Consider the following 7,500-nt stretch of genomic DNA (forward strand, 5'->3'; position numbering starts at 1 on the left):
AACCGTCGGACGCATGATTTCGAAGCAATGTGCGAAAAACGGGCCAAAATGGTGCACGAACAAAGGGGCACGCGCTATATCTGGCAGAAGGAGAACTCTGCGAGGTGTTGTGTGTATGGACGAAAAGTAGGCATTACGGAGTTGAGCAAACGCGCCGAAGACCGCAACTCGATATCTCCAACCGGCTGGTCGGTAGAGCGATTCCCAACACCCCATAGACACCGCAATGGGTGAAAATCGGCTAAGTCCCAGAAATGGGTTTTCACCCAAAAACAGGGTGATGGAGACATTGCACGGAGTTGGCGTATATGGACGAAAGTTAGCCACGGTGGTGTTCTAACATCGGTACTTGGGACGCAAAACCGTCGGACGCATGGTTTCGAAGCGATGTACGAAAAACAGGCCAAAATGGTGCACGAACAAAGGGGCACGCGCTATATCTGGCAGAAGGAGAACTCTGCGAGGTGTTGTGTGTATGGACGAAAAGTAGGCATTACGGAGTTGAGCAAACGCGCCGAAGACCGGGAATCGATATCTCCAACCGGCTGGTCGGTAGAGCGATTCCCAACACCCCATAGACACCGCAATGGGTGAAAATCGGCTAAGTCCCTGAAATGGGTTTTCACCCAAAAACAGGGTGATGGAGACATTGCACGGAGTTGGCGTATATGGACGAAAGTTAGCCACGGTAGTGTTCTAACATCGGTACCTGGGACGCAAAACCGTCGGACGCATGTTTTCGAGGCAATGTGCGAAAAACGGGCCAAAATGGTGCACGAACAAAGGGGCACGCGCTATATCTGGCAGAAGGAGAACTCTGCGAGGTGTTGTGTGTATGGACGAAAAGTAGGCATTACGGAGTTGAGCAAACGCGCCGAAGACCGCAACTCGATATCTCCAACCGGCTGGTCGGTAGAGCGATTCCCAACACCCCATAGACACCGCAATGGGTGAAAATCGGCTAAGTCCCAGAAATGGGTTTTCACCCAAAAACAGGGTGATGGAGACATTGCACGGAGTTGGCGTATATGGACGAAAGTTAGCCACGGTGGTGTTCTAACATCGGTACTTGGGACGCAAAACCGTCGGACGCATGGTTTCGAAGCGATGTACGAAAAACGGGCCAAAATGGTGCACGAACAAAGGGGCACGCGCTATATGTGGCAGAAGGAGAACTCTGCGAGGTGTTGTGTGTATGGACGAAAAGTAGGCATTACAAAGTTGAGCAAACGCGCCGAAGACCGCAACTCGATATCTCCAACCGGCTGGTCGGTAGAGCGATTCCCAACACCCCATAGGCACCGCAATGGGTGAAAATCGGCTAAGTCCCAGAAATGGGTTTTCACCCAAAAACAGGGTGATGGAGACATTGTACGGAGTTGGCGTATATGGACGAAAGTTAGCCACGGTGGTGTTCTAACATCGGTACTTGGGACGCAAAACCGTCGGACGCATGGTTTCGAAGCGATGTACGAAAAACGGGCCAAAATGGTGCACGAACAAAGGGGCACGCGCTATATCTGGCAGAAGGAGAACTCTGCGAGGTGTTGTGTGTACGGACGAAAAGTAGGCATTACGGAGTTGAGCAAACGCGCCGAAGACCGCAACTCGATATCTCCAACCGGCTGGTCGGTAGAGCGATTCCCAACACCCCATAGACACCGCAATGGGTGAAAATCGGCCAAGTCCCAGAAATGGGTTTTCACCCAAAAACAGGGTGATGGAGACATTGCACGGAGTTGGCGTATATGGACGAAAGTTAGCCACGGTGGTGTTCTAACATCGGTGCTTGGGACGCAAAACCGTCGAACGCATGGTTTCGAGGCAATGTGCGAAAAACGGGCAAAATGGTGCACGAACAAAGGGGCACGCGCTATATCTGGCAGAAGGAGAACTCTGCGAGGTGTTGTGTGTATGGACGAAAAGTAGGCATTACGGAGTTGAGCAAACGCGCCGAAGACCGCAACTCGATATCTCCAACCGGCTGGTCGTTAGTGCGATTCCCAACACCCCATAGACACCGCAATGGGTGAAAATCGGCTAAGTCCCTGAAATGGGTTTTCACCCAAAATCAGGGTGATGGAGACATTGCACGGAGTTGGCGTATATGGACGAAAGTTAGCCACGGTGGTGTTCTAACATCACTACTTGGGACGCAAAAGCGTCGGACGCATGGTTTCGAGGCAATGTGCGAAAAACGGGCCAAAACGGTGCACGAACAAAGGGGCACGCGCTATATCTGGCAGAAGGAGAACTCTGCGAGGTGTTGTGTGTATGGACGAAAAGTAGGCATTACGGAGTTGAGCAAACGCGCCGAAGACCGGGAATCGATATCTCCAACCGGCTGGTCGGTAGAGCGATTCCCAACAACCCATAGACACCGCAATGGGTGAAAATCGGCTAAGTCCCAGAAATGGGTTTTCACCCAAAAACAGGGTGACGGAGACATTGCACGGAGTTGGCGTATATGGACGAAAGTTAGTCACGGTGGTGTTCTAACATCGGTACTTGGGACGCAAAACCGTCGGACGCATGGTTTCGAGGCAATGTGCGAAAAACGGGCCAAAATGGTGCACGAACAAAGGGGCACGCGCTATATCTGGCAGAAGGAGAACTCTGCGAGGTGTTGTGTGTATGGACGAAAAGTAGGCATTACGGAGTTGAGCAAACGCGCCCAAGACCGCAACTCGATATCTCCAACCGGCTGGTCGGTAGAGCGATTCCCAACACCCCATAGACACCGCAATGGGTGATAATCGGCTAAGTCCCAATATGTACCTTCAGAGGGGCATATCTCGAAAACTACTCGTCAGATCGGGGCCAAATTCACAGAGAAGACACATGTCGAGGAGTTGTTTCGGATGAGCGATAGTGGTTTTTGGGTGAAAATGTACCCCTAAACCTTGTACAGAGAGGACCCCTTCCGTAGAGCAAAATCCTGAAGGTCGGGGTCGCGCAAGGGTCGACATGGGTCGAGGTGGACTATCATGCGAAACCACTTTTTTCGGTCCCTACGGTGCCCCTAGATGATGAAAAGTACAATCCGAGGTTGATTACGAACACTTTTGTGCACCCCCTTCCGTAGAGCAAAATCCTGAAGGTCGGGGTTGCGCACAAGTAGACCCCCTTCCGTAGAGCAAAATCCTGAAGGTTGGGGTCGCGCAAGGGTCGACATGGGTCGAGGTGGACTATCATGCGGAACCACTTTTTTCGGTCCCTACGGTGCCCCTAGATGATGAAAAGTACAATCCGAGGTTGATTACGAACACTTTTGTGCACCCCCTTCCGTAGAGCAAAATCCTGAAGGTCGGGGTTGCGCACAAGTAGACCCCCTTCCGTAGAGCAAAATCCTGAAGGTCGGGGTCGCGCAAGGGTCGACATGGGTCGAGGTGGACTATCATGCGAAACCACTTTTTTCGGTCCCTACGGTGCCCCTAGATGATGAAAAGTACAATCCGAGGTTGATTACGAACACTTTTGTGCACCCCCTTCCGTAGAGCAAAATCCTGAAGGTCGGGGTTGCGCACAAGTAGACCCCCTTCCGTAGAGCAAAATCCTGAAGGTCGGGGTCGCGCAAGGGTCGACATGGGTCGAGGTGGACTATCATGCGAAACCACTTTTTTCGGTCCCTACGGTGCCCCTAGATGATGAAAAGTACAATCCGAGGTTGATTACGAACACTTTTGTGCACCCCCTTCCGTAGAGCAAAATCCTGAAGGTCGGGGTTGCGCACAAGTAGACCCCCTTCCGTAGAGCAAAATCCTGAAGGTCGGGGTCGCGCAAGGGTCGACATGGGTCGAGGTGGACTATCATGCGAAACCACTTTTTTCGGTCCCTACGGTGCCCCTAGATGATGAAAAGTACAATCCGAGGTTGATTACGAACACTTTTGTGCACCCCCTTCCGTAGAGCAAAATCCTGAAGGTCGGGGTCGCACAAGTGTGCACCCCCTTCCGTAGAACAAAATCCTGAAGGTCGGGGTCGCGCAAGGGTCGACATGGGTCGAGGTGGACTATCATGCGAAACCACTTTTTTCGGTCCCTACGGTGCCCCTAGATGATGAAAAGTACAATCCGAGGTTGATTACGAACACTTTTGTGCACCCCCTTCCGTAGAGCAAAATCCTGAAGGTCGGGGTCGCGCAAGGGTCGACATGGGTCGAGGTGGACTATCATGCGAAACCACTTTTTTCGGTCCCTACGGTGCCCCTAGATGATGAAAAGTACAATCCGAGGTTGATTACGAACACTTTTGTGCACCCCCTTCCGTAGAGCAAAATCCTGAAGGTCGGGGTCGCGCAAGGGTCGACATGGGTCGAGGTGGACTATCATGCGAAACCACTTTTTTCGGTCCCTACGGTGCCCCTAGATGATGAAAAGTACAATCCGAGGTTGATTACGAACACTTTTGTGCACCCCCTTCCGTAGAGCAAAATCCTGAAGGTCGGGGTCGCGCACAAGTAGACCCCCTTCCGTAGAGCAAAATCCTGAAGGTCGGGGTCGCGCAAGGGTCGACATGGGTCGAGGTGGACTATCATGCGAAACCACTTTTTTCGGTCCCTACGGTGCCCCTAGATGATGAAAAGTACAATCCGAGGTTGATTACGAACACTTTTGTGCACCCCCTTCCGTAGAGCAAAATCCTGCAGGTCGGGGTCGCGCAAGTGTGCACCCCCTTCCGTAGAGCAAAATCCTGAAGGTCGGGGTCGCGCAAGGGTCGACATGGGTCGAGGTGGACTATCATGCGAAACCACTTTTTTCGGTCCCTACGGTGCCCCTAGATGATGAAAAGTACAATCCGAGGTTGATTACGAACACTTTTGTGCACCCCCTTCCGTAGAGCAAAATCCTGAAGGTCGGGGTTGCGCAAGTGTGCACCCCCTTCCGTAGAGCAAAATCCTGAAGGTCGGGGTCGCGTAAGGGTCGACATGGGTCGAGGTGGACTATCATGCGAAACCACTTTTTTCGGTCCCTACGGTGCCCCTAGATGATGAAAAGTACAATCCGAGGTTGATTACGAACACTTTTGTGCACCCCCTTCCGTAGAGCAAAATCCTGAAGGTCGGGGTCGCGCAAGGGTCGACATGGGTCGAGGTGGACTATCATGCGAAACCACTTTTTTCGGTCCCTACGGTGCCCCTAGATGATGAAAAGTACAATCCGAGGTTGATTACGAACACTTTTGTGCACCCCCTTCCGTAGAGCAAAATCCTGAAGGTCGGGGTTGCGCACAAGTAGACCCCCTTCCGTAGAGCAAAATCCTGAAGGTCGGGGTCGCGCAAGGGTCGACATGGGTCGAGGTGGACTATCATGCGAAACCACTTTTTTCGGTCCCTACGGTGCCCCTAGATGATGAAAAGTACAATCCGAGGTTGATTACGAACACTTTTGTGCACCCCCTTCCGTAGAGCAAAATCCTGAAGGTCGGGGTTGCGCACAAGTAGACCCCCTTCCGTAGAGCAAAATCCTGAAGGTCGGGGTCGCGCAAGGGTCGACATGGGTCGAGGTGGACTATCATGCGAAACCACTTTTTTCGGTCCCTACGGTGCCCCTAGATGATGAAAAGTACAATCCGAGGTTGATTATGAACACTTTTGTGCACCCCCTTCCGTAGAGCAAAATCCTGAAGGTCGGGGTTGCGCACAAGTAGACCCCCTTCCGTAGAGCAAAATCCTGAAGGTCGGGGTCGCGCAAGGGTCGACATGGGTCGAGGTGGACTATCATGCGAAACCACTTTTTTCGGTCCCTACGGTGCCCCTAGATGATGAAAAGTACAATCCGAGGTTGATTACGAACACTTTTGTGCACCCCCTTCCGTAGAGCAAAATCCTGAAGGTCGGGGTTGCGCACAAGTCGACCCCCTTCCGTAGAGCAAAATCCTGAAGGTCGGGGTCGCGCAAGGGTCGACATGGGTCGAGGTGGACTATCATGCGAAACCACTTTTTTCGGTCCCTACGGTGCCCCTAGATGATGAAAAGTACAATCCGAGGTTGATTACGAACACTTTTGTGCACCCCCTTCCGTAGAGCAAAATCCTGAAGGTCGGGGTTGCGCAAGTGTGCACCCCCTTCCGTAGAGCAAAATCCTGAAGGTCGGGGTCGCGCAAGGGTCGACATGGGTCGAGGTGGACTATCATGCGAAACCACTTTTTTCGGTCCCTACGGTGCCCCTAGATGATGAAAAGTACAATCCGAGGTTGATTACGAACACTTTTGTGCACCCCCTTCCGTAGAGCAAAATCCTGAAGGTCGGGGTCGCACAAGTGTGCACCCCCTTCCGTAGAGCAAAATCCTGAAGGTCGGGGTCGCGCAAGGGTCGACATGGGTCGAGGTGGACTATCATGCGAAACCACTTTTTTCGGTCCCTACGGTGCCCCTAGATGATGAAAAGTACAATCCGAGGTTGATTACGAACACTTTTGTGCACCCCCTTCCGTAGAGCAAAATCCTGAAGGTCGGGGTTGCGCACAAGTCGACCCCCTTCCGTAGAGCAAAATCCTGAAGGTCGGGGTCGCGCAAGGGTCGACATGGGTCGAGGTGGACTATCATGCGAAACCACTTTTTTCGGTCCCTACGGTGCCCCTAGATGATGAAAAGTACAATCCGAGGTTGATTACGAACACTTTTGTGCACCCCCTTCCGTAGAGCAAAATCCTGAAGGTCGGGGTTGCGCACAAGTAGACCCCCTTCCGTAGAGCAAAATCCTGAAGGTCGGGGTTGCGCACAAGTAGACCCCCTTCCGTAGAGCAAAATCCTGAAGGTCGGGGTCGCGCAAGGGTCGACATGGGTCGAGGTGGACTATCATGCGAAACCACTTTTTTCGGTCCCTACGGTGCCCCTAGATGATGAAAAGTACAATCCGAGGTTGATTACGAACACTTTTGTGCACCCCCTTCCGTAGAGCAAAATCCTGAAGGTCGGGGTCGCGCAAGGGTCGACATGGGTCGAGGTGGACTATCATGCGAAACCACTTTTTTCGGTCCCTACGGTGCCCCTAGATGATGAAAAGTACAATCCGAGGTTGATTACGAACACTTTTGTGCACCCCCTTCCGTAGAGCAAAATCCTGAAGGTAGGGGTTGCGCACAAGTCGACCCCCTTCCGTAGAGCAAAATCCTGAAGGTCGGGGTCGCGCAAGGGTCGACATGGGTCGAGGTGGACTATCATGCGAAACCACTTTTTTCGGTCCCTACGGTGCCCCTAGATGATGAAAAGTACAATCCGAGGTTGATTACGAACACTTTTGTGCACCCCCTTCCGTAGAGCAAAATCCTGAAGGTCGGGGTCGCGCAAGGGTCGACATGGGTCGAGGTGGACTATCATGCGAAACCACTTTTTTCGGTCCCTACGGTGCCCCTAGATGATGAAAAGTACAATCCGAGGTTGATTACGAACACTTTTGTGCACCCCCTTCCGTAGAGCAAAATCCTGAAGGTCGGGGTCGCGCAAGGGTCGACATGGGTCGAGGTGGACTATCATGCGAAACCACTTTTTTCGGTCCC

Source organism: Anopheles nili (assembly GCF_943737925.1).
Source record: "Anopheles nili chromosome X unlocalized genomic scaffold, idAnoNiliSN_F5_01 X_unloc_6, whole genome shotgun sequence".
Lineage (NCBI taxonomy): Eukaryota > Metazoa > Arthropoda > Insecta > Diptera > Culicidae > Anopheles > Anopheles nili.